This window comes from Ambystoma mexicanum, chromosome 6q, assembly GCF_040938575.1.
Source record: "Ambystoma mexicanum isolate Mex_15411 chromosome 6q, UKY_AmexF1_1, whole genome shotgun sequence".
NCBI classification, from domain to species: domain Eukaryota; kingdom Metazoa; phylum Chordata; class Amphibia; order Caudata; family Ambystomatidae; genus Ambystoma; species Ambystoma mexicanum.
Window position 1 is genome coordinate 1,264,405,845 of NC_090937.1, and position 15,402 is coordinate 1,264,421,246.

Genomic DNA, 15,402 nt, shown 5'->3' on the forward strand with positions numbered 1-15,402 from the left:
CGACCGCTTTCATGGCGTCCCAGGTGTTGGCGGGTGAAGTGTCTGCTATGGGATTTTCCAGGAAGAAATTCTTGATCGTAGTTGCGATCGAGTCCCTAAGCAGCATTTCATTAAGGATTGGATCATAAAGCGTCCATCTACGTTGGGCCGGGTAGGGGGGGTCCCGAATCCGGATTTCCAAGGATACTGGACCATGGTCTGACAAAATCCGTGAGCCTATGGTAACGTCATTGGTGAACGAAAGAATTTGGAGGGAGACCAGAAGGAGATCAATCCTAGAGAATGTTCTATGGATGTGGGAATAGAATGAAAAGTCTTTTTCCGAGGGGTGAAGAACCCTCCATGCGTCTACCACTTCCAGAGTCCTGAATAGCTGTAGAAGTGCCAATGCTGAGGGGAAGTCTCTGGGTGATAGGCGGTGGGATTTGTCTTTTGTGGGGTCCGGCACTCCGTTGAAGTCGCCGCCAATGATAACTTGGCCCTCAAGGAAGGAGGGGAGAGTAGCGCATAAGGCATCATAGAAGGCGGCTTGAGCCGAGTTAGGAGCATATATTGACACAAAGGAGTATAGCTCCCCAAGTAGCAGGCATTTCACAGCAATGAACCGGCCCTCCGGGCAGAGCTTCGTGTCCAGAATCTGGGGGTCCACCCCCTTCCCAAAGAAAATAGCAGTGCCCCCTTTCTTGGAGTTTCCAGATGCAATTAATTGTTTCGGGAAGAGGCAGGAGCGTAAACGCCCAAAATCGGCTGGCAATAAGTGCGTTTCCTGCAGCATGACCACCGCAGCCTTTTTCGTTTTTGGAGTTTTTGCAATATTGACTTGCATTTGGCTGGGGAGTTTAGACCTCTAACATTCAGTGAGACGGAATTCAGGGTGGAGTGGTCTGGGATGCAAAGCGAGGGTATCGCTGTGTCTGGAGGGGAGCGGGGGACGAAGTTGTGTGAGCCAGCATCTCGTGGGTACTGTGGATGCGTATTTCCCTGCCATTGAGGTTTTTGCTCCGGCCTCCAACAGGGTGGCGGATATTTAACTGGAGGGTGGGCAGGTTTGTAGGTCCAGCACCCCCCTTGGCCAACGTGGCCAAGTAACTGTTCATAGCCAACATGGCTAAGCTTATAGGTATCGCCTTCCAAGGACTTAGATGGATTGTACCTCGGAAGCGGGCATAGGCCGTGGGGTGGGGCCCGCTGCCCCGACCGTCGAGGGATTCTTTCATTTATTATGGATGATGGAGTTCCTTTGGGTGAGGCTATTTCTTCCTTCTGAACCTCGGGACTCTGGACCAGGAGTTTGTCTTAGCGATGGGCGACCTCGGGAGTTCCGAGTCGGAAGCCTTCTCAGGATTCATGGGTGACCGCGCTTCAGGGGGGTCGAGTTCATGATCTTCTCAGCATCATCCAAATGGATGATTCTTCTCTGGGTGCCTTTGTAGAAGAATTGTAGAGCCATGGGGAAGAGCCATCGATAGCGAATGTGTTGGTCTTGTAGAAAGACAGCCAGGGGTCGGAGAGCTCATCTTTTCTGGAGGGTGAGGATGAATAAATCTTGGTAAATTTGGATGTGGGTGCTCTGAAAGGTTATCTCATCACGAGAGCAGCTGATTGCAGAAATGGCTTCTTTTGTCATGAAGAAATGTACTCTAGTGATGATGTCTGGTCTGGTGGGGAGCCCGATTCCACTCCGCGACGTGGGCGCATCCTGTGAGTGCAGTCCAGGAGGAGTTGTGACTTTTCTAGGTCCGGTAGGAGGGCTTGTAATAGGTCCCCCACATATTCCACCAGGTTTTTATCTGGGACTGAGGTCGGGACCCCTCGGATGCACAGGTTGTTGCGTCGGGCCCTGTTTTCTAAATCTTCTTGTTTAAATTTTAATATTTCACATTTTTCCTGGAGGAGTTTGATTGAGCGCTGAACCTCCATCAGGGTAGACGCTTGGTCCTGGGTTCGGTCTTCGACTTCCTTTCGTCTCTGTTCGGCGTCTGTTACCCTCTGGTTGGTGTTTTCCAGTTTGGTAGATAGTTCCAACATGCATGATCTGAATTCCAATTTAATGTCCGCCATGAAAGCCTTAATATCACTTTTCGTTGAGAGGGTACTCTTGTCTTCTGGGGCTTCCTGAAGGGTGGAACCAGTGGGTTCTTGTTTTTTAGATTTGTCCGTTGATATCAGCATTGTTGCAATGTCTGCGTTCTTGCCGGATTTGGCTTGTTGGGTCATCTTGTTTCCCTGGATGAAACGGGGCTTCTGTGTTCCCTGGAGGTTGAAGGGGTGATTACAGTGGTGCTGGAGGCCAGAGGGTCACAGTAGGTAGGAAGGGTGTTGCAGAAGGTGGGCTGGGGCACCCCAGGAAGACCGGAGGTCTATTCGTGTGTCAGGTTGGTGAAGAGTAGTTGGTATCTGGCTTCCCCTTCCTGGTTGCCACCGGGGGCTTACCAGGCCCGCCCGAATCCCACCGTGTTGCTAATAACCTGCTTCCAGGGCAGTGTGGCTTGTCTCTCCGGGAGCTTGAATGGCTGACCAGAGCTGTGGTAGGGGGAGACCGAGAGAACCTGTTTTCTGGTGAGCCTGGGCGGAGGGTGGGGTGGGTCCCGGTGATGATGTAGGGCCCCCCCTGCTGCTGGCGGGGGTTGCTGTAGGCCGCTGGGTATGGTAGTTTGTTGTGGGGGAGGCTCTAGTGCAGCACGGCCGATGCCCCCAACCCCTGACTCACCTCCTCTCCAGGCTGGTACTTCTTCGATTGATGCAGGCAAGGCTGCCTGTGTCCGGAGCGGGAGTCTTTGAGCTTCTCCCCGGCTGTTTGGGGTGTGGCTGGGGCTGCGGGCAGGGCCGCTGGGATGTGTGTGGTAGGATCGCTCCTTCCGGCCACCGGTGCACTGCTGCCGGCACACTGCAGCTGGAGCCGGGGGGCTGCACGCGCGCTTCGGCAGGGCCGCATGGGCCGCGCGGGGCTGTTGTTTCGCGGACTCGCTGCTGCTCACAAGATCAAGGCGGGGGGAACCCCCAGTGGAAGGTGTTATGAGCAGGGTCTGCCGTGCCTGGGGATCGCAGCAATGATTTTCCAGGTCCCCTGAGCGCCTGTCCGCCATCTTGGCATGAGATGCGGGAGGGGGATTAAAGCTTGATATCTTCACGGCTGGTCCCCCCGGAGACTCCAGGAGCGCGGTCACCTCTGCTTCAGGGTTTCATAAAGCCTCGGTCATTTTCAGGTCCGTCGTGCTGGCGTTATATTGGCCCCATTTCATCGAGGGAGCAGGCATCCCACGGAGGCCATCAAAGGAGTGTCCGCATCGTTGGCACTCCAGGCCACGCCTCCATTTTACACATTTTAAGATATTACCTTTTTAGTGGGAAAATACACTTTATTGATAAATTCATATTTTTGTATTTCAGATAAATATTTAATTATGGATTTGTAAAATGTACTGTATTTTATAGTAAAGGTTGAATGTTTCAGTCATGTGCAATTCATTAAAAAAAAGTACTAGAATGACATACGAAGGTTCTATAACAATATATATATATATTTATTGCACAAACCTCCCCTTTATAGGAAGACATAGAAATGTAATGATGCAAGCACTCTGGATACTTTGCAGGGAGAAAAAAGCAGGTAAGAAATGCAACAAGGAATTCTAAAAGTATATGTTTTGTAGGGAAAAAGGGGCAAAAAGGGATGTAACTAGACTGTGGGGTGGGTGCCAAAAGGTGGGCCACGGGGACAGATTTCATGTATAGGTGGTTTGACAGTTTTGAACCAGGCATCAAGGTGGTGCTGATGCAGGTGAAACCAGGCATCAAGTCGGTTCAAAATGGGTGTTTGGTGCAGTTCGAAGGCAGCAGTCGAGCGGTGCTGTTCAGATAGCTCACCAGGATTTGTTCGAAGGTAGAGTCAGTTCGAGACGTGCAAAAAAGATTGCTTGGGTCGAAGTGTAATGTGATACTCCAGCATTTCGAGTAGTAGTCCAACAGTTTGAAGCTGTAACCCTGATGGTCCGATGTGATGTTCGAGCAGCAGTGGTTTAAAAAAACGCCTGCAGCTAGGAGTGGTTTGTTTGAGCCGAATCTACGTGGTACGATGCTGCAGTGAGCACCTTCAAAGGTGCAACAGCCGTGCTTTGAAGGCCGATAGATTTCCAAAGGCAGCACCGGTTTGAAGGGTGGAGAATGTGGTTCGAAAATGGCTCAATGCAGTTTGATGATGAACAAAAGGGATCCTGGCTGTTCGGGCTTTTAGGATGCTCTGAGACCCAATCCAGGATCTCAGAGATAAGATAGATCCTTGTTTTCTTCACTCCTACTCTAGGGTTTCTAGCTAACACCTGCGGGAGTAATTTCCCTCCAGCGAGGGGCCTGGGTAACAGTGCAGTTGGCAGAGAAAGGCAAGTCTGGCCCACAGGAGCAGTCCACCCCCAATGTTCCCTGGCAGTGGGTACGGAGAGCAGACCTTGCCTCTGCCTTGGAGCATTCCTTCTTCATTTCAATGTCTGAGAGTTTAGGAAAGGTTCACTCTCCCAAAAGAGCTCCATATGAATCATTTCTTACAGCCTGGATGATCCTAAAGTGAATCGAAGAAAAGGTGGTAGACCCCCTTTTTTATAGGCAAAAAACCCCATGGGATTGGTGGAAAGTAAACCTGCGTTAAGGGGTTCAATTCCTGTCCTTGAGACAAGTGGTCCTTGTCTGGTTGCATCATACCCAAAGTGCTCTGTGCTAAAGGACGAAGAGACAGGAAGAAAGGAAAGGTATAGAGAAATGTCAGATCCACAATCGTTCCCCAACTGTGCTGAGCCCCCTCAGGCTACACTAAACTGGCCACTTCTCAGATTCTCAGACCCATAGCATTAAAGAGTGTTTGGTATGCAATACCCTGGTGGGAGGCTAACCCTTTCATTTAGGGTGTGGCCTTTGATTCCTGTTTCCCAGACAGCTCCTGCTGAGGGTTGCCCTGCCGGAGAGAGGTGTTACCCAACCTCACAAAGGATCAAAAGAGAGACAGCTCACATTGGCTATTGTCCTTCTGGTTACAGTAGAGATAGCCAGTATAGGGTGAATACACAAAGTCTGTCCATGGATGGCCTGGGCTGTTGACATTTCTATGATGCAAATCAAAGCTTACTTTGATAATTATTTGAATTACCTGCCTGCCACCATACACCGACTCAGGTATAGCTTATGTGTATAGATTAAACTGCCACCATCATTATGTTCTTTTGGAAAAGAGTTGCAGATTTAAGTGCAACCTCTTCACTGCAGTGACTTTGTGATTTTGCTGTCATAGCAGCTGTCAAATGGCATCCCTACTTGCCACAGCAGGCTTTTGGAATCTGCAATAGCCTGCTGGCATGATTAGTGGTATAGCAACACTGCCAGGTCAGTGCATTTATTAGATTTGTATTTGCTAGCGATCTCTATGATCTGCACATGAGATTACTTATTCTATCAATAGGTGAAGCCATTTTCCTCTCCTGTCTTCTTTCTTTGGTTATTTGTCTTCTAATTTGCGTCTCTGTAACGTTAGGATTTGTGTGGCTTCGAACATATGTGTGGCTTCGAACATATGTCGGATCCCACCTTTCAGCAACAGCAGGGCTGGCAATCAGTGGTGCGGCCAAGGGGAAGCCAAGGGGGACCACAACCACCCTTATAAAAACGCAGCCCCCCCACCACACCAACGGCAAATGTCTGCAGGCACCACTGCTGGCAATGAAATCAACAAACAATGCAGACTTCGAATGGAATTCATGGCAATGAGGGCGACCCCCCTCCAGTAGAAGAGATCCTATTTTCATATTATTTTGTCTGTCATTTGAGCGTGTTTCCCTTCTGTTCAAGTAGAGCTGGCATATGCTTTGAGGATGGGCACGGGGCCATGCCAGCAGACGGGCAGAGCGTAGGCAGCTGAGAGATGGTGTGCAGTCATCACATGCATGTGTTAGAGGGCAGGATCCCTGCCAGGAATGGCACGGGGCCTCTCTACCTGCAGCCCACGGTTCTATATTTAGAGCGGTCGGACATTACTATGCAGACCTGGTGCTGAGACAAGGCAGAAGCATTGGTATTATAAAACACGCACAGAATATTTTCTGCTCTATACGACTGTATGTTGCAGAACACATCATAAATGTGATGCTATTGCGCCATAGAGTGAAAATGTGATAATTACTGTCTTAATTTCATATTTACGTAGCACTTGCTTTCTTTTTCTTTAAATAACAGCTGTTACCATCGACCGTGAAAGGATGGCGACCATTCAACATGCATTGCTTTCACTGGGGTACGGTCTTAAAATGGGGCTTTTCCGGATGGCTATGGAGCATGATATCCTTCTGAGATGTTGCTCTCGTTATCGGAAGTTACACAGGGGCTGTTTGGTTACGAGGTGATTATGGTCTCTTGAGAGCTGTGTGGTGTATAGATTTTCATGGGGAGTGTACCCGTTCTGCATCATCGGTAAGTGGTAAAAAATGCGGTAATACCTAACCAGCACATTTGACCGCTTACCCTCATTTGGTGATCGGGGGTAAAATAACATGTTTTTATAAAAATACTAGATGAAGTAAATTGGTCTGATTACGAGTTCCCTTGGATCATTTAAAAAAAAACACAGATTTTCCGACAAAATTATTCACCACCCATGACTAGGTACAAAAGTATTAAACAGTCTAAACATTTTCCAGAAGCGTCATGCCACATGTTAAGATACACATGTGGCACATATGAGTGAACTGGGATTTCCAGCGTCTTTGTCTTCGGGCCTCTTCTGGCATTTCTCAACGCTACATGCACCCCTTCAGGGGAACCCTTGCTTTGCACGTGTATACTGTGCACCTGGCAACATCCTTTAAAGGGGTAGTTTGTTCAGAAATGTTATTGTGCCAATCGATCAGTGATGTAGTTTCGATCATGCATCAAACCATCTTTTAAAAAAATCCAATGCATCTTACCTTAGTTTTCCTCACTTTTATACATGCGCAAAACGCCTACTTGGGCACCGCCATCTTGTGGAAATCTTATCCGTGGATCTATCGCCCTAAGTTCAAGTGCCCTTGCAGCAGTAATACAGATCACCTGTCCCTAAAGCTGACATCACTAGTCAAAATGATATGCTCCACCTACTTTAATGACGTTGGTGGGCACGTAGCCAAACATTCCCTGGCATCACCGATAATCGGAATGCTAGCAATTACTTTTATTTTTGACATAACGCTGAAAAGAGGAGATTATGTTCACAAAAACATCTTATAATGGCGATTCCGTTCAGCGATCGATTAATCACATTCTTTGTATTGTTCACAGAAAGTTCTTCTTTTCCATCATCGATTTTGGATCCGCAGACATTGCGATCCGTTAGTGAGAAGAATGGAGTGGTGTCAGTTTTAAATGCAACACTTTCACATCTGCACCTTTTCATAATCTACAGGCTGCCATGTTGCTCCTTGTAACTGCAACTGCAAAAGGTCAGATTGGTGCCTGGAGATCGTCCCAGATAATGGTTATCACAGATGCATTGTTCACTAGTAGTGTCCAATTTTGGTTGAAGAAGCCGTCAACTGGTGGACTCACCCCATGACAGGCAGACATTGTTACAATGTAACTGTAAAATCGAGAATAAAAAAATACATTTCAGTACCCACTTATTAATCTAATATACACATTACATCAATATATTAACTATGAATTCAAGTTATAATGAACATGTACCATGTCTATTCTTTGCGTCAAATTGAACATTCGTCCGTGACATAATTAAACCTGTAGCATGCAGCAGACCTGCGCTCCTCACTTGCCTAAACATTAATTAAAACTTTGTTTACATTGTGCATTGAGTTTCCATTGAGTCTGTCTCTATGCGACAGACGTCCAACCGCTTCGAAAGACAGCTCTCAGTAATAGAAACCTACCTTTCCTATGTCCGCTTTAAATATAGTGAATTTTATCAATTCTTTGTGGATGTTAGACACATTGTTTGTGTGGTGGATTGAAGGCCAAATAACAATGAGACCCTTTATCCAGTGTTCCGAGCGAGCCACAATGAGTTTAGTTCCTGAGGAGGCACCTGCCACAAAAATGAACAATATGTAGTGAAATACAATTAAATATTTAAAGTATTCAGCATAGCAAAATATTTACTCGCATTGCAACGGGAATAACGTGTCTGGTGACACATTTAGAGATTATTTCACAGATGCGGCTAGTTGAGGTGCAGGCAGGCTCGGACTGCCCTGTATGGCAATAGGGCAATGCTATAAAAAAAAGAAAAACCATAGTTTAGGGCAGTTTTTTAGGTGAAAGTGGTGCAACATTTTATGGCAAAAAACTGGATTAGAATACAAATCGGGAAAACGCATCCTTGTGTTTAAACATGCGGAAACCTGTGATTTTTGGAAATACTGAGCACTGTCTCCTTGAAAACCAAACAAAAGGGTTTCTTTTTTATTTTTTGACATATTGTAGGTTTACACTAACCAGGGCTTTCAAGTACCGTGATGCTAAAAGCCAATGCTGGGCTTCACGGGTCCCAGGCCATTCTACAAGTCTGGTTCTGTGATGTCTTCAATTTTATTATTGTGCTGGGACAGAGACAAATGTGAAATCAAGAGTTCTAATGAATGGCCCCTTTCCCTGACAACCCACAGCTCACTGGAAAATGACCATTTACATTCCGAAGACCATGATTGTCTGTACTCTCCACAGTAAATGCCTGCATCACATAAGCCTAAAACAGTGTAATGCATGCACACTTGCAGATTTTATTTACAAGATGCTTGTGTGAAACAATTATGTGATCTGAACATCAGTAGTACAATACATAGAGATGTCCGTTATTTCAGGAGCGAGTGGTATTTAGAACAAATGTTGAAAACAAGAAATGGGAGTCTTTCATCAAAATGGGGGCGAGCATGGGTACAACTTTAAAGTGAGAGTGCCACTGCCGGGACACCAACGCATTCACCATTTTGTCCATTGCTTAAATAATTTTACTTTTATGACTATGCAACGTGTTTCAACATTAATCAGTGCACCTAGTTTCCAACCCCTGATAAGTATGTATTGCTGTTCGCTAAGTAGCTAATCGCTCCCCACCTTCACTGCGGTTTATAAACTCACAAACTTATTTCGGTAATTTTACTCGACATAGAGTGGTGGTTACAGAGTGGAATACAGATGCATGTATTTAGAAGGATGAAAAGTGGTGGGTTAATATATAAAGGCGATACATGTGGACCGGGAAAGGGGCGACAGGGGGGTGAAAGTTTGGACAAAGTGTCTATTTCGAAACCCGGATGCGTGCCCTGTTGCACCCAGGGTCACACGTGCAATGAGAAATTAAAAAAATGACATCACTACCAGCATGTCTAGTGTGAGTTCAGTTTTGAAAGGAGTACTGGCTTATGTGTAGATTTATTACAGCAATCATCTTCATTTCAGCATCGATTAGACTTTGATTTGATGAGTATTTGTAAGGGTCATATACAACAAATAGTGTCACCAGGTGCCACAAGACATAAATTGGGTAGTGATTAAAGGGCAGTAAATAAACAAAAAAAATAAATAAACAATAGTAGTCCTACTAGGCTTTGTCACATTTGTATCATGCAAGTGTAGTTATAAGTGAAGGGTAGAGGGAAGGGGTGGGGAAGAGTGGTGAACCAAGATATGAGCAGGTGTTACTGGGAACCCAGGACGGGAAGTGCCAGGGAAGGAGGCTACTGTCTAAGTGCTTGGGCGGAGGTGTCTCAAGGGGTGGATGCCCAGCTGCCCGGAAGCCAGGCGGGGGTCTAGAGTGCAATGCTGATGGGGCTGGGTACCGGTGTCGACTTGGCAGAGGGCTTGGTAGCCTGTAAAACGCATGACCAGGCTGCCAGTCACAGCGACTGTGGGCGACCACCAGGAGCCAGTGGCTGGAGAGATGCAGTCCCTGGGCTTCAGGCCAAGGATACGTCTTGGAGCCCTATTCTGTATTAGTTGAAGGGGACGAAGGGAGGAAAGAGGCAGATTGAAGAAGAGGCTCTTGTAGTAGTCCAGTCTGGAAAGTACCAGAGCTCTGAAGACATTGGGCTTCTGGGTGAAGGTGAGAAAAGGGATAATGGCTTCAAGGAGGTGAAGTTGAAAGTGTACCTTTTTGCAAACGTCCAAGCTGTGTGTGGTGAATGAGAGAGAGGAGTCTTACATCACCCCAAGGTTTGTGGCCTCACTAGATTGTGAGGGTAGAGGGCCCAAGTAGGGAAACAGGGAGAATAATAACAACAATGGCAAAAACAGTAACTATACAGTCATGGTCCTACTAGGCCTTGTATTCGGACATGCAAGTGCAATTGAGCCGAAGTGCAGGGGATGGGGATGGAAAAAGGAGCAGCGGAGTGGGCAAGTGCTGCAGAAGAGTCCGGGATGGAATTGCTAAGGGGAGCCAAGGAGGAGAACCTCAGGCTAAGTGCAAGTACAGGCGACTCACAAGGGTGGGATGTTGAGCCACCAAGCAAGGGCCCACAAGGCATTTCAGTGGGGGGATGCTGGAATTCAACTGGGAGGAAGGGCCGGGTTTCATGTAAGATTCATGAGGGTCAGGCCACCAGTCACAGCAGCAGTTCAGTGATTATCAGGGAAAGGCAAGAGTGAAAGAGCTATAGAACAGCTTCGCTTTGAGCAGTTCCTGGAATTTAAGGAGATCCTGCTCAGGTCTGAGGGGGGCATGGAGGCTGTTCCAACGAGAGGCACCAGCCGAGGAGAGAGAGCTACCCCCAACTCTCTTCAGCTTTGTACAATTAAAACATTTTGCAATCACTGTGTATATGGTTCAAACTGGCTTTATTTTAAAAAAAACAGAAAAAAGTAAATTGTGATGAGAAACACACATAATTTGAATCTAAGTTAACATTTCAACAAGTTCAAGTTTGGGAGGGCAAACCTCTATCACAATGTTCTGTGACGTAGACTGGGCCCTAGGAAGAATTCTGGAGCTATTCCATGTGTTTGTATGGCTAGCACGTTCAATGTTAGATCGTTTACGAAATCTAAATCCATCGGCTGGAAGATTGGCTTTGCCACCCACTATTTGCTTCTTTAGGTTAACTCCTTGTTGTAACGGAGAGTTGCAAATGTTCCTGCAGTTTTTGATTGTTCTCTGCCAACGTTCTCATTATGTGCAAGTACAGCCAGTTTTGTTCTGGCCTCCATATCATCTATGGCAAAATGCAACCTTTTAGGCCTGTGCTTTAGGCACATATCATGGAACACCTCCAAATCTCGAGTCTGGCAGAATTCGGTGAGTCCCTTCATGTCTCTTGAAAGCGTTTTGTCATACATAATCTTTCACGAGAGCTGTGTGAGGAGGGGAACCTGACACCAACCATCTTTTCTTACGCTCATGCTCCTAGCTCAATGGTCCATGTGCACATTTGTGGAAATGTTCGTGTAATTCCCATGAGTGTTTGTTTGAACAATTGTGCATCAATTAACGCAATTTTACAAGCAGCATATCTACAGATCCATCACAAGTTTTTGAGCTCCACCAAAGATGGTTGCTGATAGAATGTGACCAACTTAAAATATTTTCTGTAGCCGTTTTTTTACAAGCAGCTGTAACTTTTTTTAGAAATTGATTTTGCAATGTGCCATACATCATACTGATGCTCTATGTGTGGGAAATGCTCTTGCATGACCTTGGCTATTCCCACGTCCCTGTCAGTTGCTATCAGGCCTATTTGCATTCCTCTGGACTGCAGAAGTTGAATGGATTTAACAAACCCCTATTTTTCCATTGCAACCAAGGTCGACATTCAGACACTTGCATGACGACTGAACTCACTATTTATTTAGTTTCTATGTCTTGGAAGTGGTATGTGCAGTATTTAGCAGAAAGACCTGGACTGTCACACTGTCTATCACCCGCAAGCCTAACCATTTTTCCATCAAAAGCATTGTCCAAAGAGATTTGTTCGAGTGTCCATGCCTGGCTAATGGCTTGGAACAATATTTTTTACTGATAGCTGTAGTATTGGATTTTTGCAAGGAACTCAACTCCCACAAATGTACAGAAACTTGAAATTTGACTGAATGCTGATCCGCTAAACAGCAAAGCAAATGAACAAAGTAAATTTCCAGCAGGCGCTTTTAAGTATGGGTTGAGCAGACCATGAAAATGTGTTGTTGTTTACACAGCTACCCTTCATCTTCAAGTTTGTGCCTTTAACTATACAGGTAAAGTACACCAATGGCTGCCCACAAATCCTCCTAGGTAATTTATGTAATTTATGATCACATCTTTTCATATTCATAATCTGAATGAGGCAGCAGTTGAATATAATGTATTCTGGCTCCTGTAACAGCCAATTGTCCTGCAGTACAATGGTTTGCGATTCCATGGTGGTGGATAAGTCCTCAAAACTCAGAAGAGTGAAGTCCTGATCACAAGTACAATCGTCGATCACTTGCGAATTTGCTTCACTTATTTCTATTTGTGACATTACCAGATTTTCCAAAGGTATTGGGGAAAGAGTGAACATTTTCTCTTTCTTAGATGGTCATTTTTTAGTGGGTGTGGATTGTGTGTGTGGCTCCACAAGCAATTTGGAAACATTGTCTGTTATTTCTGTATCTTCAGGGTGATTTTTAGTGCTGTAAAAATGATCAATGCTTACTTTTCATGGGTCACTGGTGGCATTCCATTCAAACTCTGGAGACTGGACATCTGCAACGTGGCTATGAATCTTGACTGGACCATGCTGAGCTTCAAAAAGTAGCTGCTCCCTGTTATGAAGATGAGGCGGACACAGGTAACTTAGATATGTGGATTTATTTAGGTTAATAAATCAGAAAAGAAGACCCCACATCTCATGGGCTCCCTTCCCTTCAGCTCTCTCCTCCAACTGTCCAATTTAGAACCAAACAAGAAACCTGCATCAACATTCCATTACATCATAATGTATTCTCTCCTCACTAGAGAGATCTCCTCTTCAAAGGAGGTCCACTACAACACATCTCCCTTCATTATTTTTATATTTTTTTTTTATATATATATGATCGCCTTTTAGTTTTCGGCATGTTACACTAACTACGTCTCATTTCATACAATAGATTTAACTCAAACAAGACACACTTACTAATTCACAAAAAAAACGATTTAGAACAAAACGCCATAAGCGGCTCAGTTGCCATTTCCTTCTTCCTTCTCCTGGGCACATCCCCGCTTATGGCTTTCACATATTTCCTCTCCTCACAGAGGCAACCCTATTTTTATTCCATACTTGCCCTCCAGCAACTCGCACAGCCCCTTTCATGACTGCCACCACTCTGACAGGATCCGAATAAAGAGACTCCCCCTTCCTCCTTATCACTGCTCTCTTTATTCTAATCCAGTCACCACATTCCACACGCAATTCCTTCTTTCCTCTCTTCAAGTTTTCACGCTTGACCCAATTTGATTTTTTTCCCACTAACGATCTTCTCACTTCATCCACAACAAGATCGGTCTCCCTACATCTTCCCAGCCATGGCGGACAAGCCATGGAATATGGCTTTCTTCCCCTCATGAGCTCAAATGGGCATAGACCTGTTGTAGAATGCGGCGCCATCGTCAGGGCCCACATTCTATTTTGTATTAGGGCTAGCTTGTCTAAACCACACTCCTCTCCTATACGTACACTTTCCATCACACACCTATTCATTCTCTCAACCACACCATTTGACTCGGGATGGTACAATGCGGTTCTTTTGTGACCAACCCCACACTTCCTCAAATAGTTAGAAAATTTTTCTCCAATAAACTGGGGACCATTGTCCGTCAATACGGTCTCAGGTAAACCTTCACTTGCAAAGATTTCTTGCAGAACCTTTATCATACTTTCACTCGTGATCTCCCTCACAACCTTAAAATCCACCCATCTGGAAAACAAATCCACCACCAAAACAATATACTTTCCCCGGGCATAACCCAGTTCCACGGGACCCAGTATGTCCATGGCAATATCACACCATACCCTGGAAAGAGACCGACGTCCACCACAGGTTGCTTTCTGGCCGCTATTCCCTTTCCACTCTTAACACAAAACTGACAATTTGCCAAACGATCTTCCACCTCCTTATCAAAACCCGGCCACCAATAATCTTCTCTTAATACTCCTTTGGTCTTGGTAACTCCAATATGACCACTATGTGCTAAATCTACCACTTTCTTCCTTAAACCTATCAGGACCACTGCTCTACCCCATCTGAACAAAATATCATCATTTACGGACAACTCACCTTTCACCTCCCAAAACGGCTTTACTTCTTCCGTCAATTCTACCTTATTTTGCCATACCGTAGATTCTACATATGTGATTACCCTCCTTATGATGTTATCTCTTTCCAATTCGTCCAACCACTCCTGCTTGGATACAATGCCATCAGTGTTGACAAACACTAATTCCATTTCTTCACTTCCCATACTCTCAGGTGCTGCCACCTTTATCCTTGATAGACTGTCGGCTAAAACATTTTCCTTCCCGGGAATGACCTCCATTCTAAAACAATGTGTCTGCATCCTGGTAACCCACCCTGCCACTCTCAGAGATACTTTGTCAAGGCCCTTATTCTCAAAAATGGCTTTTAAGGGCTTATGATCCGTTCGCAACACAAACTCTACTCCCCACACAAAATTTCTGAAACGTTCCACAGCCCAAAAACATGCCAATGCCTCCTTCTCAAGTACCGAATATCTTAACTCTGCTCCCTTGAGACCCCTCGATGCATGGGCGATTACCTCTTCAGAACCATGTTCCTGCTTTTGAGATAGCACAGCTCCCAATCTGCTCTCACTAGCGTCAACTGTGATCATGGTTAGCTTCCTCGTGTCAAAATACCCTAATGGACCAGCCATATTTATTTCTTCCTTTATCCTGTTAAACTCCCTGTCACACTGGCTATTCCACACAAAATCGGCACCCTTCCTAAGAATCTTTCTCATCTCCTGTACTTTATCAGCATAATTTATTACAAATTTGTGATAAAATTCTGTCATTCCTAGAAAAGAGCGCAGCTCATTCTTGCTTTTAGGTTTCTCAACACTCTTAATGGTATTAATCATATCTTCCTTGGGTTTAACTCCATCCCCTGACACTTCGTGTCCTAGGTAGTCCACTTTCGTCACTGCAAACTTACATTTCTCACCTCTCAAAGTAATACCTCTTTCCTCAAATATCCTCAAAACCTTGCGTAGATTCCTGTCATGTTCTTCCATCGTTACACCACTCACCAACACATCATCCTGAAAACAGAACACCCCCTTCAGTCCCTTCAACAACCGATCCATGATCTTCTGAAATACTGACGAAGCGGACGCCAGCCCAAATGGCATTCTCCTAAATTGAAAAACACCTTCATGCGTTACAAAAGCCGTAACTTTCCTACACGCCTCCACCAATT